The sequence below is a fragment of the Monodelphis domestica genome, chromosome 8 (genome assembly GCF_027887165.1).
Source record: "Monodelphis domestica isolate mMonDom1 chromosome 8, mMonDom1.pri, whole genome shotgun sequence".
Taxonomy (NCBI): Eukaryota; Metazoa; Chordata; class Mammalia; order Didelphimorphia; family Didelphidae; genus Monodelphis; species Monodelphis domestica.
The window spans coordinates 34,670,744-34,687,266 of record NC_077234.1 but is presented as its reverse complement, the minus strand read 5'-3'; positions in this window follow the sequence as shown (position 1 = coordinate 34,687,266).

Below are 16,523 nucleotides of genomic sequence, written 5' to 3'. Positions count from 1 at the left end.
TCTTTCATCTATTCATTTCTACTAACTGCTTCCCATACTCATCTCTCTCATACTGAAAAATTCTTTCTATTCACTCTTCAACTCCAACTAGTTACTCCTATCTTTTCACTTCTCATTTCTGCTGAATTTTGTGAAAGTTGTCTAAGTCCTTCATATGTACTTTCCTCATTACAAATATGAATTTACTCATTTCCCAATTGGGATTCTTTCCCCACCTCTCTACTAAAACCATTCTTCCTAAGAGTACCAATGATCCCATAACAGCTAAATCCAATAGCTTTCTCCCTCTCCATTCTTCTTCTTTTTTAAACCCTTACCTTCTGTCTTAGAATCAATACTGTGTATTGGTTCCAAGGCAGAAGAGTGGTAAGGGCAAGGCAATGAGTATCAAGTGACTTGGCCAGGGTCACATAACTGGAAAGTGTCTGAATCCAGATTTGAACCTAGGACCTCCCATCTCTGGACCTGACTCTCAATCCACTGAGCTACCTAGCTGCCTCCTCCTCACCCTTCTTCTTGACGACACTGTAGACCATCCATTCCTATTGTCTACTTAGTTCCTTGACCTCAGTCACCACAATCTCCTACCTCTCCAAATGCTCTAGTGTCTCTCTCTCAGAGGAGAACAAAAAGCTAGTTTCGTGGCTCCTCTTCCCCAGATAAGAATCACAATATCTCTCAGACTGTGAGATTCTATAGCCATATATCCATGCCGTCTCTCAAGCCTGTCTGTACATTTAGACATCTCATGGCCATCTTGTATGGCCAGCACACACATTTCACTATGAAGAGATTGATGCTAGAGGAGACCTTACCTTCTGTCTTGGAATCAATACGAAGTTTAGTTAAATGGAGGAAATGACTTGCTAAGGGCTCATGGCTAGGAGTTGTCTCAGGGCCAGAGTTGAACCCCTTTCTAGGTCTTTCTATCCAGTTGCCCCTGAGATTTAGTTCTAAAAAACAACATCTTAAAGACTGTTGCATTAAACAAAATAGATATGATTCATTTAAGGAGAAAAATTATTGTATATAAATATTGATTTTGGAGCTTCCTTTGAAGGGGTTAAGCATTTGCTTTTTGTTTGTTTAGTGATGGTGGCAGTTTGCCATCCACCAACTACTAGACATGATTCAAGGCCATCATTAATTATAGTTAGACTTTTAAAAGTTGTATATTGAGACAGAAAATGTTATGACTCATAGACTCACGACTATGGGAGCTGGAAGGGACCTTAAAGATTATCTAGTCCAGTGCCTTCATTTTAATTTAAATAAAAATGCATTTATTTATTAAGTTCTTATTATGTGCCACTATGCTAAGCAATGAGGATACACGGAGAAGAAGCAAAGCAATTACTTGGTCTTAAGAAGCTTACTTTCTCCCTGGGGAGAGAACACACAAAGAAAATATTGAAAGTGACTCTGAGACACATTTTCCTCATCTGTAAAATGTGGATAATAATAGCATCTACATCACAATACTGTTGTAAGGATAAGAGGCTTTGTAAATGTTTTTGTAAACCTTAAAACTCTAAATAAAGTCTATTCTTAATAATAAACTCTTCAATGTTTGTTCTGAGTGTAACGGAAAGGAAGGAAGGAAATTAGTATCTAGTCCTATTCATATGTCACTATCCTCTGTTAAACTTGAGTTCTTCATGTGGGGTCCATGACAGATTGCAGGCTGTCCATGAAATTGGGTAGGGAAAAAATTATATCTTTATTCCAACGTAATGTGCTTCTTTTGTAATCCTTTGAATTTATTTTATATATTGTTCTGTAGAGTGGTCCATTGACATTATCAGACCAACAAAGAAGTCCATGACATACAAAAAGGGGAAGGACCCCAGAGCAGTACATTTGTCTTTGTTTTCCTCCCATTCAAATCAGACATGACAGGCCAAAAGCACAGAAACATGTTCATATCCAATAGGATTATAATGGAGCACCATTGTATAGGTACGACCTTGGGAGCACCCAGGCAACATCATGGCGCTCTTCAAGGGTATGTGTGTTTCTGAGTTTTCAGTTTATCAAATGTGTTTTAGTTTATCATATGTGATTAGAATTATGCTATAGGAAATGATGGGGGTTGTGTGCAGCTAGATGGATAGAGAGCCAGGTCTAGAGGCAGGACGTCCTGGGTTCAAATTCTGCCTTAGACACTTCCTAGTTGTGTGACACTGGGAAAATAATTTAACTCTAATTGCTAAGCCCTTAGCACTCTTCTGCCTTGGAATTAATACTTAGTATAGATTCTAAGACAGAATATTAGAGTTTTTTTTTTTAAAAGAAAAGAAAAAAGAAATGATGAAGGGAATGGTTTCAGAAAAGCCTTAGGAAGACCTGTTTGAGTTGGTGCAAAGTGAAGTGAGCAGAACTGGGAGAATATACTGTAGCAGTGATATTGTAACAATGATCATATTGTGAAAGACTTAAACTGCTCTGATCAAGATAATGATCTAAGACAATTCAGAAGGACTCCTGGTGAAAAATGCTATCCACCTCTAGAGAGAGAACTGATAAAAGACTTTTTCATTTTCTGTGTTTTTTCTTGCATTTTTGTAATATTTTTTGCACGATCTATTAGTGGCATCATATTGCTTGCCTTCTCAATGGGTGGGGGAAGGGCTGGATACAGGGAGAGAATGTGGAATTCAAAATTTTAAAAGAAATGAATGTTAAAAACAAGTAAACAATTTTTCAAAGATCAAAAAACCAGACCAAATCAAACGCTTATGTTCAAACCCAGAGAAATCCTATGTTTAAACTTCATTTTGTGCCAAGTATTATATCTTCAAGGCAGGCCTACACACAGGTGAAATGTCTGGGTCCAATTATTCTGAGCTCCTGCTCAGAAAAATCACAATCATCATCTTTGAAAGGAAAAACAAACTAAAAATCCTTCGTTCCACACATGCAGCTCAGGTTATTAGAATGATGACTGGTCTATTTTTGGGTTTATAACCCTGTTTACTTTCAAATTCCAGTAAATCAACACAAGAAGTCAGTTTGTGAAGAAATCTGATCAGATTGTTTGCAAGGTTTTATATGTCTTATGAAATTGCTGCTAAGAGAAGTGATAAGAAAGTCAGGATTATTCTTCCACTCCTGAACTTTTGAACCGCTGTTAAACTTGTAACTTTAGAAACTGATTTATAAAAGACAATCAACAATATAGTTAAGCAATGTGGTTTTTCTTTTTCCTTATAGAATTCTATTTACATTGATTAAATACCTGCTCTGGATAAATTACTATGCTAGGCTTGAGTACAAAACAAAAAACAAAAACAAAATGTCCTGGTCTCATGGAGCTTCCATTCAGTTGGGATATACACACATGTGCAGAGAGAAGTAAACATTAAATTATACAAGTTAATTTTTAAAAAAAAAATCCTTACTATCTGTCTTGGACTCAATACTGTGTATTGCCTCTAAAGCAGAAGAGCAGTAAGGGCTAGGCAATGGGAGTTAAGTGACTTGCCCAGGGTCACACAGCTAGGAAGTGTCTGAGGTCAAATTTGAACCCAGGACTTCCTATCTGTGGGCCTGACTCTCTAACCACTGAGCAACCCAGCCACCCCCTATACAAATTAATTTCAAGAGCTATAGAATGTGCTGATAATGAGCAGCAAAAGTTCTCATGTAGGAAGGTGCTAATGATCTATCTCTGCCTTGATGGAAGCCAGAGATTCTGGAAAGGTAATGAAAAAGTGTCTGTCAGACATGTGGAACAGCCCCCCAAAAGCATGAAGATGGGAGATGGGATCCAATATTTTGTCAGTAGCTCAGTTAGGTTGGAATGAAAAGCAGACCATGCTGAGAGTGCTAAATTTTATCTGAGTAGCTCCAGGAATCCTTTTAAGATCTCTGAATAAGTTAGTGATATGGTCAGAGATGGGATTTAGGAATATTGATCTGTCACCTTGTGCAGACTAGATTGGAGAAGACACATTCATTAACCCGAAACAAGCAGAGGCATGTCAACACACACATACACACATTTGTGTCAGTTTTGAGCAGAATCAATGCAGTTACCTATGTAAACATTAAAATTAGATCTCAATAATGAAAATCTTACATCTTATGAGATTTATTAATTAATGATCATTAGAAATAAAGGAATAAAAGGGATACAAAATAAAAACCACATGCCCATGGCTAATCAGCCTGTTCAAAACCCCCACGCTTACTACCATCCCAACAGGAAGCCAAAGAGAGCTAAGGTCTGGAACACTCGCTAAATTTATCTCCTTTCTACAGGAAGTATGGAATAATAGGAAGTTGGTGGGCTTCCAGGAAATGCAGTTCTTTTTTAGGGTAACAGATTTTCAATTATACACCTAGGAGGTCAACTTTGGTATTGTCCTCAAGTCCTCATGCTTACCCCATTTGGCAACGTCAGTTGCTAAATCTCATTTATTTATTTGTTTGTTTCTATGTTATCTATCTATCTATCCATCTATTCATTCATTCATTCATTCATTCATTCATTTATTTTCACCTCCACAAAATCTCTCATATGTATTCCCCTTTCTCCACTCTGGTTCTTCCAACTGCTAATCAATTGCCCTCTTACATTACCTTATATATACTCTGTAGATATTTTCTATGTACTTTTATGTGAACATGCCACCCTCTCCATCTGAATATTAGCCCCTTGAGGCCAGGAATGGACTTGGCTTTTTCATCATTCCCAATCCTTAACACAATAACAGACACATAATAAGGGCTTAATGAATGTTTGTGGGTGGATTGATTGACTGATATCTATTTTTAGCTCTGTCACTGTGTCTGGAAATACCAATTATTCAAGAAGTACTTAGTAAGAGTTTGTTGATGGTAATGTTGACCAAAGGATTATAGATTCAAGTTACGAATTACCTTAATGGTTCTCTTCATTTTACATATGAGGAAAATGAAGCTCAGAGTTGAAGTGACATGTTCATATCTCTACCTCTTTGGAGTTATCTTTGAGTACAAACCTATTTTTTTTCCCTTCTATTCTACCATGTTTCGTTATCCTAAAATGAGACTTTTTGACCTCTGGAAGTAACTAAGGTCTGAGCTGCAGAGAGATTTCACATGGTGAGCCACCAGGGAAACAGATCCCTGAATAATTATGGGGTCAATGGAATCCCAGTTTCAAAGAATCTGAGAGATTATTATTCCAGGCCCTTGGCTCAACCTGGGCAGGGAGAGTTAGTCCTTAGCTGGCCTTGGCCCTTGTAGCTGAGGACCTGGGGATACAGGGAGCTTCTTTGTCCTGAGGCTAGTCTCTTCAGAAAAATCCAGCAGTTAGGAGTCACCTTTTCACTCACAATGTGTCAGTCCAAAGGAAGAGACTTAAGGACAGTCTCACCAGGAACAGGGTCTCAGGTCCAGTCAGCAGATTCTTCTTCAGCCTTCACACCAAGAAGAACTCCAAGTAGAACTGCCTCAGGAAATTGTAACTCCCTTTTAAAGACACTTTCTTTTGCGTCACTTCCTGTGCCTTTCCCTAATTTTATGTGTGCCAATCAGTTGAAGCTTTGCTTTAAGACTGCCCAAGAGCAGTTAGTTTAATTCTGATTCATCACCTACTACTGCACATGTGGGTCACAGACCTCCCCCACTCAAGTGTGAATGGGGTGTTTATACCTTTGTTGATTAAATTTAAAAATGGGCAGATCTCCCCACTCAACTTTTAAGTAGGGTGTTTACATGTTTGGTAATTAAATCTAAAAATAGGCAGGGGTTACAACTTAATCTTTACAATCGGGGGAGAGTTAAATTTAATCTTCACAATCTAGAGCTAGAAAGTAGTTCAGAGGCCATATTGTCCAGACTTTTCATTTTATTGGTAAGGAAACTGAGGCCCAGGAAGGAAAAATGATGTGCCCCAGGTTGGAAAAATGATGTGCCCCAGGTCATACAGCCCAGATCCACAGGCAAATAAAAGGCTTGGAAAATGAGTAAACAGCAAAAGAAACTCCTAACCCTAGAAAATTTCGATGGCAACAAAGAACAAAGCACAGAATCAACAGGGGATGGTGAGATCTAAGCAACCACATGCAAAACTTCAAAGAAAAATGGAAACTGGTCTCAAGAGCTGGAAGATCTCAAAAATGAAGTAAAAAATCAAATAAATCAGATTCAAGAAAAATGGCGGGGGGGGGAGAAAGTAATGCAAAAAGAAAATAGCTTAAAAGACAAAATTGGTCAACTGGAAAAAGAGGTACAAAAATTCAGCAAAGAAAAGAGTTTTAAAAAACAGAAATGACCTACTGGAAAGAGAGGCCCTCCCAAAAAAATCCCAAGAAAAGAATTGCATGAAAAGTAGAATGGACCAAATGGAAAAGGAGGATCAAAAGATTATGGAAGAAATTTAGTACTTAAAAATTAAATGGAAATTTATTCTTGATGGGTTTTGTTGGTTATATATAAGAATACTGATGATTTGTGTGGATATGTCTTCCAACTTTGTTGAAATTATTAGTTCACTTAACTTTTAGTTAGCTCTCTAGATTTTTTTAAGTATACAATTATATGTTTTAAATTTGATAGAAATCATAGTCCTATGCTAAATAAACAAGGAAGACTTGAAGGAAAGTTGGCTTTCAGGCAATGTTTACTCATTTTAAAAATGTAGCCAAATGTTTTTTCTCATTTCCATTTCACAGCCCAAGAATTTTTTTCAGCAAGGGAGTACTTTTTGATGTGTTTCCATGTAATAAAATGAGAGGTATTTCATTTTGAGTTCATCCTGCCATTAATTCAAAGGCTCTTTAGTTCAAGTATTTAGTTTTGCAAGGTAGAAGTGTGGAAAGACCATAAAATCCTTTTCTCAATGATTAACTATTTGTTTTGAAACTGAATTTTTCAGGTTGTTGAACATGAATAATGTAAGGACTGTGATGGGTCAATTATTTCCTAAACATGGTTCAAACATTAGTGAGAAAGATAGGAAGAGAAGAAAGTCAGGGTGATTGATGCTCTTCATCCCCCACAAACTCAAAAAGGTATGATTGTTAGACCATTCCAACATGCATTTGGCTCTCAGCTCTGTTCACTCCTAATTGAAGATTGAGTGAGTTTCAGCTCTTTCTTGAAGGATCTAGGTATATTCTGAAAAATCTATGCCACCGACCCAGAAATAATTATCCAATAGATGGACATAGTCCTTGGCAATCAATCAATGAATAGCCTCTTAATTGCTTACAATGTGCCAGGTATGGTGCTAAGTGCTGGGTTTACAAAGACAAAAATAGAACCTGCCCTCAAGGAATTTAGTAGGAGAGGCAACATGCAAAAAAATAGGTACATGGGAAGGAAATGGAAGGTAATCGTTGAGAAGAAGTTCATTGCTCTGCACCTGAAGAAGACTTTAGAGATCATTTAGTCCAAACCATTCCCTACATTTTATTTTATTCATTCATGTATTCATGTATTTATGTATTCATTCATTCATTCATTCATTCATTCGTTTGTTTATTTAAAAACCCTTACCTTCCATCTTGGAATCAATACTATGTATTGGTTCCAAGGCAGAAGAATGGTAAGGGTTAGGCAACGAAGGTCAAGAGTCTTGTCCAGGGTCACACAGCTCAAAAGTGTCTGAGGCCAGATTTGAACCTAGGACCTCCCATCTCTAGATCTGGTTCTCAATCCACTAAGCCATCCAGCTGCCCCTGGGTCTTTTTTATGATCTCACCTGTATACTGGGGCTCAACTCCACTTCCAGGGTTGAGAGAGCACTGTTTCTGGCTTCCCCCAGATGCCATGTACAGTGGATTTAGCTGGATCCCATTCCTCAGTTGCTTACTTTCTGTGGTGTTGCAAGTGTCAGGGTTGTTCCTTCTGCTGAGGCTTCTCCTGGTGTGCTTTCACTGATATGATTCCCAAGTTTGTTAGCATGTGCTTGCACCAAATGTTCACTTACCTCTCTTCTTACCCCAGCAAGATGGATCCTTCCTGCTGCCACTCTTTGTTTTCTCTGGCTGAAGTCCTGTCTTCTATTTGTTCTGCAACTCCAAAATTTGTATTGAGGAGTTTTTTCCTCTTTTGTGATTATTTGGAGATAGGCTTGGGAGAGTTCAGAATATTTCTTACTGCCATCTACTGATATACAAACTTTGGGAGGTCCCAGTTCCATTTCCTGATTGGATATCCAAGCATTCTTCATGAACCGATAAGGATCTTCTAATCCCTTTCCTGCTTGGGCATTTTGCCTTCTTTGTTTCCTTTTCTTGAGCCCCGCATGGCCTTTTCCTGATTGGAATCCTGTCTGTCTCCGAGCTATTCATGAACCAGTCACAATTCACATATCCCCTTCTCACCTGTAATTGTAACTTAAAAGCCCTGGTAATTACCTCTTCAATGGGTGGTCTTCACTGCTGGGAAGGCTTCAGCCCACATGAAAGTTGGATTTTTCTCTCAATAAATCCCCCTAATTTTTAGACAGATTTGTCTCTGAAATAATTTTCTAAGTTAATATTTTAAATGTCACTCTGACCCTAACCTCCTCTGTTTTGTTTCAGATCAACATTATGGAGGAGAACAATTCTATCTAATAGCAAAGGCTCCTCTGAGAGCCAACCCGACTAGCAGGGTGGGAGCTGTTTTTCAGTTCCTGGTCATGGAAATTTCTATCAGACTTGATTGGGGTACAACCAACAGCAAATGAAGGATGTCTGATTCAGGACTTTGTTTACCTAGAGAAGGTAAGGTTTGCTGCAAATACAGATTGCAGTGATAAGATTTTTCATAATTACATCCTATTACAATAACTCATAGATGTTCCAAAATCAATAAATAGTATTTAGTATAGATTTAGTATCGCATTTACAAAACTTCCACTGCTCATCTTCCCTGATTATAAAAATTTGTTATGAAAGGAAGAGGAAGGACAAAATTATAGCAAGAGAAAAAAATCCCTTAGCTCTATTTGATTAGAGGCATGAGTCATATCCATCAATCAATCATGAAGTTACAGGAAATCAAAAACAAGGCTCAGAATTAAATAGGTGGTGAAATTTCCTATTCAGAAGAGAAATAGCACAGTGGAGAAACTGAGTCAGGAGGCTTCTTCCTTAGGCTATGCCAAGGTTGTTCTCTCAACTTCCAAGATCAAGACATACACCTGTCACAGTTCTCAGATCACAGCACATGCCATTTTTCTACTATTGACTTTATGACAATGCATCTGCAATCATCCCTGTAAACAAAACTCAAACAATATCAAATTATAATGCCAAGAGTTTTTTGCCTCAAATAGAAAAATTTCACTAATCATAACTTGGGCTTGAATATTATTAGCTTCCTCATATTTCCCTAAGAATGAAATTTAATTTTCCTTTACTTGTAAATTCAAATGAAAGACATTCTAAGGTTTCAGATATATAGTCATAGTTGACTCATACCAACATATTCAAGTCACATCTTTAAACCACCCAATGCATTTTCATAATTTCTTTGTGATAGTCTAAAATTTTCAAATGAAAACTTACTATTATAGCAAACTTCTTATTATCTGTGTCACTCTGGAAACATAATCAAAGAGAAAATAGTTTCCATAGCAGTTGTCTTTATTTCTTTAGAGAGGGAGAATTCAGATATAATGTGTCAAACACAGATTAAAACTGAGTCCTCCAGACAGACAAAACTTCAAGTTGACATATTTTTCATTTGTGGAAAATTGGGGAACATTGAGTAATCTAAGGGAGTGTATACACACACACACACACACACACACACACATATATACTCATCATCTATTTGGAATATTATATACACAGCTGGGTTGTTTATCAGGATTTAGGATATAGTCCTGATAAAATAACAAGGAACAACCTTGGAGTCATTTGTAAGGTTTAAGTGTTTCTTTTAGGGCCAGCGTGATATTTACTCTTGTGCAAGATTTATTTCCTCAACAGGAGCTTCAAACTTTATGGCCAAGATTGGTGCCTCTGGCTTATCTTTATTTATTTATTATTTATTTTTTTTAAACCCTTGCCTTCCATCTTGGAGTCAATACTGTGTACTGGCTCCAAGGCAGAAGAGTGGTAAGGGCTAAGCAATGGGGGTCAAGTGACTTGCCCAGGGTCACACAGCTGGAAAGTATCTGAGGTCAGATTTGAACCTAGGACATCCCATCTCTAGGGCTGGTTCTCAAGAAATTGAAGGTATTAAAATAGGCAATGAGGAGACAAAGCTATCACCCTTTGCAGATGATATGATGGTCTACTTAAAGAATCCTAGAGAATCAACTGAAAAGCTAATAGAAATAATCAATAACTTTAGCAAAGTTGCAGGATACAAAATAAACCCACATAAGTCATCAGCATTTCTATATCTCTCCAATGCATCTCAAGTAGCAAGAATTAGAAAGAGAAATTCCAATCAAAATCACCCTAGATAATATAAAATACTTAGGAATCTATCTGCCAAGACAAACACAGGAACTATATGAACACAACTGCAAAACACTCTCCACACAATTAAAATTAGATCTAAATAATTGGAAAAACATTAATTGTTCATGGGTAGGATGAGCCAACATAATAAAAATGACAATCCTACCCAAACTTATTTACTTATTTAGTGCCATACCAATCAAACTATCAAGAATGTTTTTTACTGAATTAGAAAAAAACATAACAAAGTTCATTTGGAAGAGCAAAAAATCAAGGATATCCAGGGAAATAATAAAAAAGAAATGTGAAGTAAGGTGGCCTAGCAGTACCAGATCTCAAACTATACTATAAAGCAGTGGTCATCAAAACAATATGGCACTGGTTAAGAGACAGAAAGGAGGAGCAGTGGAATAGACTTGGGGTAAGTGACCTCCAGCAAAACTGTCTATGATAAACCCAAAGATCACGGCTTTGAGGACAAAAATTCACTATTTTACAAAAACTTCTGGAAAAATTGGAAGACAACATGGGAGAGATTGGGTTTGGATCAACATCTCACACCTTACATTAAGGCAAATTCAGAATGGGTGAATGACTTGAATATAAAGAAGGAAACTATAAGTAAATTAGGTGAACACAGAATAGTATACTTGTCAGATCTTTGGGAAAGGAAAGATTTTAAGACCAAGCAAGAGTTAGAAAAAATTACAAAATGTAAAATAAATAATTTTGATTATATTAAATTAAAAAGGGTTTGTACAAACAAAACCAATGCAACTAAAATAAGAAGGGAAGCAAAAACTTGGGGGAAAATCTTCATAACAAAAACCTCAGAGGACAAAGGTCTAATTATTCAAATTTATAAAGAGCTAAATCAATGGTACAAAAAAATCAAGCCATTCTCCAACTGATAAATGGGAAAGGGACCTTCAGAAAAAGATATCAAAACTATTAATAAGCACATGAAAAAGTGTTCTAAATCTCGAATAATCAGAGAGATGCAAATCAAAACAACTCTGAGTAATCACCTCACACCTAGCAGATTGGCTAACATGACAGCAATGGAAAGTAATGAATGCTGGAGGGGATGTGGCAAAATTGGGACATTAATGCTTTTTTGGCTGGATTTGTACCCCAAAGAGATAATAAGGAAAAAGGCATGTACAAGAATATTCATAGCTGCACTCTTTGTGGTGGCAAAAAATTGGAAAATGAGGGGATACCCTTCATTTGGGGAATGGCTGAACAAATTGTGGTATCTGTTGGTGATGGAATTAAAAAGCATTCCTGATGAAAAGACCAGACCTAAAGAGAATATCTGAGACTCAAGAGAAGCATGAAAATGTAAATAAGGAAGAGAATTTTTTCATTCAAATGGTTCATATTCCTATGTGGAAAGATGATATTTGTAACTCTCAAGATTTCTATCAAAATTAGAGCAGTTGGATGAAATATAGGTAGCCGAAGGGTATGGGAGTAAATTGATTAGGATGAAAAAGATGATTATACTAAGAGAAAAGGGGAAGGTGAAGTGGAATGGGATAAATTATCTAACCTAAAGCAGTGCAGAACACTATTAAAGTAGAGGGGAGGATGAGGATGGTGAAAAGCAATGCTTAACCCATATTCTCATTGTACTTGGCTCAGAGAGAAGAAAAAAACATGCTCATTTGGATATAGAATCCTAGCTTACCCTAAAGAGATGTAGAAGGGGAGTAAGATAAGGGAAGGTAATAGAAGGGAAGGAGAAGTAGGGAATAGTGATTAAAAGCAAAACATTTGTGATGAGGGACAGAGGAGAGAGAAAGAGCAGAAATAAAAGGGGAAAATAAGGTAGTGGGGAATACACAGTTGGTAATCATAACCATGAATGTGAATGGGATGAAGTATAATAGATGCTAATACTAGAATATTTATGGTAATAAGACAGGGACACAGGAAACCAGCTAGGGATAAAGGCTGGATCTTGTACTCCTCCCCACCTCCACCCCCTTTCTGTTTCTTTCTCAGCTAATTCTAATGGCTCTTCTCAGAATGGTAAGCTTTAAGCATTTCTCCAATGACTAGTCCCACAATTTAGATCTTTACTAAAGGGGTTTTATTCTTTAAGGTAGAGGAAATAGGGAGATGGGAGGAGGTGAGAGAGAAATAGGTTTTCCTAATCTCCTATGATTTCCTATTGATTGAAAGATTTTCACAGGGTGTTCAATTCAGGAAATAAGGTTATTTCTCTATGAGGAGATATTGATAACAAAAGCTGACAGAGATTCTTCAGAGCTAAGCTCCACATCTTCTCAGCAATCAGTCAGATAAGTAATCATGGATCAAGAACAAGTCTTTCTTCCAGCTTCTTCTCCACAGACAGGAAGAAGTGACTCAGTTCAAACTGCTGGGTTTCCCAACTGCCTCCTTGACAAGATTCTGTTGGAATCTTGTCTCCATCTGCTTGGTTGGCAGTTCATTAAAAATTCCATCTCTTGATTTTTCTTGCAAATCCATATTGTGTTGCAATCTTTTCCTTACAAAGAACTCACTCACAAAATGAAAGTAGATAGCAAAGTGGATTAAAAATCAGAATCCTATAACATGTTGTTTACATAGACACACACAGAGTAAAGGTAAGGGGATGAAGCAGAATTTATTCATCTGAAGGATAAAAATGCATAAGCAGCAATCATGACCTCAGACAAAGTTAAAGCAAAAATAATTAAAAGAAATAAGGAAGGACATTACATAAAATATGCCATAAACACTGAAGTAATCATTACTAAATATATATGCACCAAATGGTATACCCTTCACATTCTTAAAGGAGAATGAGCTTCAGGAGGAAATAGACAGTAAAACTATAATAGTGGAGGGACCTCAACTTATACCTTTCAGATCTAGATAAATCTTACCAAAAAATAAACATGAATGAAATGAAAGATGTAAATGAAATTTTAGAAAAGTTAGAATTAATAGATCTCTGGAGAAAATTGAATTGGAATAGAAAGGAATATATTTTCTTTTCAGGAGTGCATGGCACCTACACAAAAACTGACCTTGTATCAGGGTATAAAAACTTCACAACCAATACAGAAAAACAGAATAATAAAAGCATCCTTTTCAGATCATAAGGAAATAAAAATTATAATCAATAAAGCTTTGTGGAAAGACAAATAAAAAATAAATTGGAAACTAAATAATCTAATTCTAAAAAGGAGGTGGGTCAACAAATTATAGAAACAATAATTTCATTAAAGGGAATGACAATGAGGAGGTAAGATCAGAATTTATGGAAATAGCCAAATCAATAATCAGAAGAAAATTAATATCTCTAAATGCTTACATCAATAAAATAGAATAGTAGATTAATTCATTGGTCATACAACTAAAAAAAGCTAGGAAAAGAACAAATTTTAAATCCCCAATTAGACTAAATTGGAAACCCTATAAATCAAAAGAGAAATTAATAAAATTGAAAGTAAGAGAACTATTGAACTAATTAATAAGACTAGGAGTTGGTTTTATAAGAAAAGCCTCCAATAGATAGAGCATTAGTTAATTTGATTTAAAAAAGGAAAGGAAAAAATCAAATAACCAGTATCAAAAATGAAAAGGGTGAATTCACCACCAATAAAGAGGAAATGAAAGCAATCATTAGAAGTTAGCTCAGTTATATGCTAATAAATCTTTCACTAGCAGGTTCTTGAATTTAGCTACAATATTCCCAAGATTTGGCCTTTTAGGTGTTTATTTCAGAGGCGATATCTATGGATTCTTTCAATTTTTTTTTTTTGGGATTCTTTCAATTTCTATTTTACCCTCTTGTTCAAAAATATCAAGGCAATTTTCTTTGATAATTTCTTATAATATAATGTCTAGTTTTTTTTTTATTATGGCTTTCAGGTAGTCCAATAATTCTTAAATTGTCTCTTCTGGATCTATTTTCTAGGTCAGTTGTTTTTTCAATGAGATATTTCACGCTTTCTTCTGTTTTTTTTTTCTTTCATTCTTTTGATTTTGTTATTGTTTCTTGCTGTCTTGTGAAGTCATTAGCTTCTAGTTTCCTAACTCTAATTTTTAAGGAATAATTTTCTTCTCTAAGCCTTTGAATCTCATTTTCCATTTGGCCAATTCTTCTTTTTAAGAAACTCCTTTTTTTCACTAGATTTTTGTGGCTCCTTTTCTTTTTGGTCAATTTTGTTTTGAATTGCTTTCATTTCTCTTCTCCATTTCCCCTTTACCTTTCTTAGTTGGTTTTTGAAATTCTTTTTGAATTCTTCCAGAGCCTAAGACCAATTCATATTCTTCTTTGAAGTTTTGCATGTAGTGGCTTTGCTTTCACACTCCACTTCTAATTTTGTCTTACTTATCTTTGTCTCCATAAAATTTTTCTATGTTTTTTTTTTATGTTTTCTCATTTTCCCAGCCTTTTTCTTGACTTTTACTTTTATCTGAATGGTGAGCTCTGTTCTCAGGGTAGAAAGAACATTCTTTTAACCTTCGGTTTTTCCTTACTACTACCCTTAGCTCTATTTCTGGGTTTCTTCAAGTTTCAGTTCTTCCCAATTTCTTCTATGATCATCTGTGTGTTGGGTAATCTGAAAGCCATCTCTCACTTCTGATTCAATCACCCCCTGGGACTGCTGATGGCTTGCTAAACTTGGAGCTCTGTGAGCTACCCTGTGCTGCTGCTCAGGGCCTAGCCTCAGGTTTGAGGACGGGTTTTGGTCCTCACTGTGGGCTTGATCAGATCAGGCACACTATGGACTGCCTTGTCCTGGGGCTTGTAACTTCCTCAGACCAGGCTTACTGCTTATACAGACTGCCTTGTGCTATATCCCTGACCTCACTACAGGCTTAGATGAGGATTCTGGGACTCTCCTTGGACTTGCACCAGCAAGGCACCCTGTTGACTGCCTTGTGCTGGGGGTTGGGGCCTTACTTTGGTTTGTGCTTGTGCAGGGGCTCAGAACCTCCCTCTGGCTCAGTACTAGCCAGCATACAGTGGACTGCCCTGTGCTGGGACTTGGGGTGTCAATGCAGGCTGGGGCTGGGACTTAGAACTTTAAGGGATGTGTGTGGAGTTGCACTGCTGTTGATTTAGACAAGGTGTCAGAGTCTCAATGTTGGTTTGGTCCTAGGATCAGAACCTGGAACAGTAGTTGTGTCATGGAGGGGCTTGCTGTTTGCTTGAGCTGGTACTCCTTGATGGGTCTTTGATGCAGCCTGCACTCCTCTCTTAGACCCTACCTGCCTACCTTTCAAGTTGTTTTCTGTAGGAAAGTTGCTTTCCTCAGTTCCCTCATTGGTTCTGTCACTCTAGTATTTGTTTTGAAGCATTATTTTGCGGTTGATTGGAGAGGATTCTCAGAATATTTTGAGCTTTCTCTGCTTCTATTCTACTATCTTCCAAATATCTATTTTTTCAAATCTTTTAAAAGCTCAGTTCATAATCTAACAATATCCTGATAAAAACATTCTCTTTTTAGCAGATTTCTGATGCAATGGTTTTCCCAATATCACAACAAAAGAGAAGTTAGAAATAGAATAATACACTCAATAGCATATATTTAAAGCATGAAACAAACTTTATTACCAATTCAATGACATCAATTCAGCTGAACACATTTACAAATTAACCCATATAAATCATTAATCTTATTACTGTTGGCATTTTATACTAATAATATCTAAAATTCACTTTAGAGTTATCAAGTATGAAACAATTATATTCAACGAAAGAAATAATAATAATAATTGTCAACATTTATACAGTGTTTACCATATGCCACTGCTAAGCATTTCCCAGTCATTATATCATTTGATCCTCACAGCAACTCCAGGAGTATCATTTCCCTCTTTATTGCTTTATTGCTTCTGCTGTTCCGGCCTCTAAGACCCCCAGATTGTGTTACCCACACTCTAGCTCCTGGCCAGCCCCCAGTCTAATGTTACCCATCTCTCCTTCCAACCTTCTAAGTTTTCTAGGGTGGGAAAAATGTCTCATTTCAGCCTTTTGTTGGCTCTGCCACCTAGAATTCTACTTGAGGCATTATTTTTTTAAACCCTTACCTCCTGCCTTAGAATCAATACTGTGTAGTGGTTCAAAGGCAGAAGAGTGGTAAGGGATAGGCAATGGGG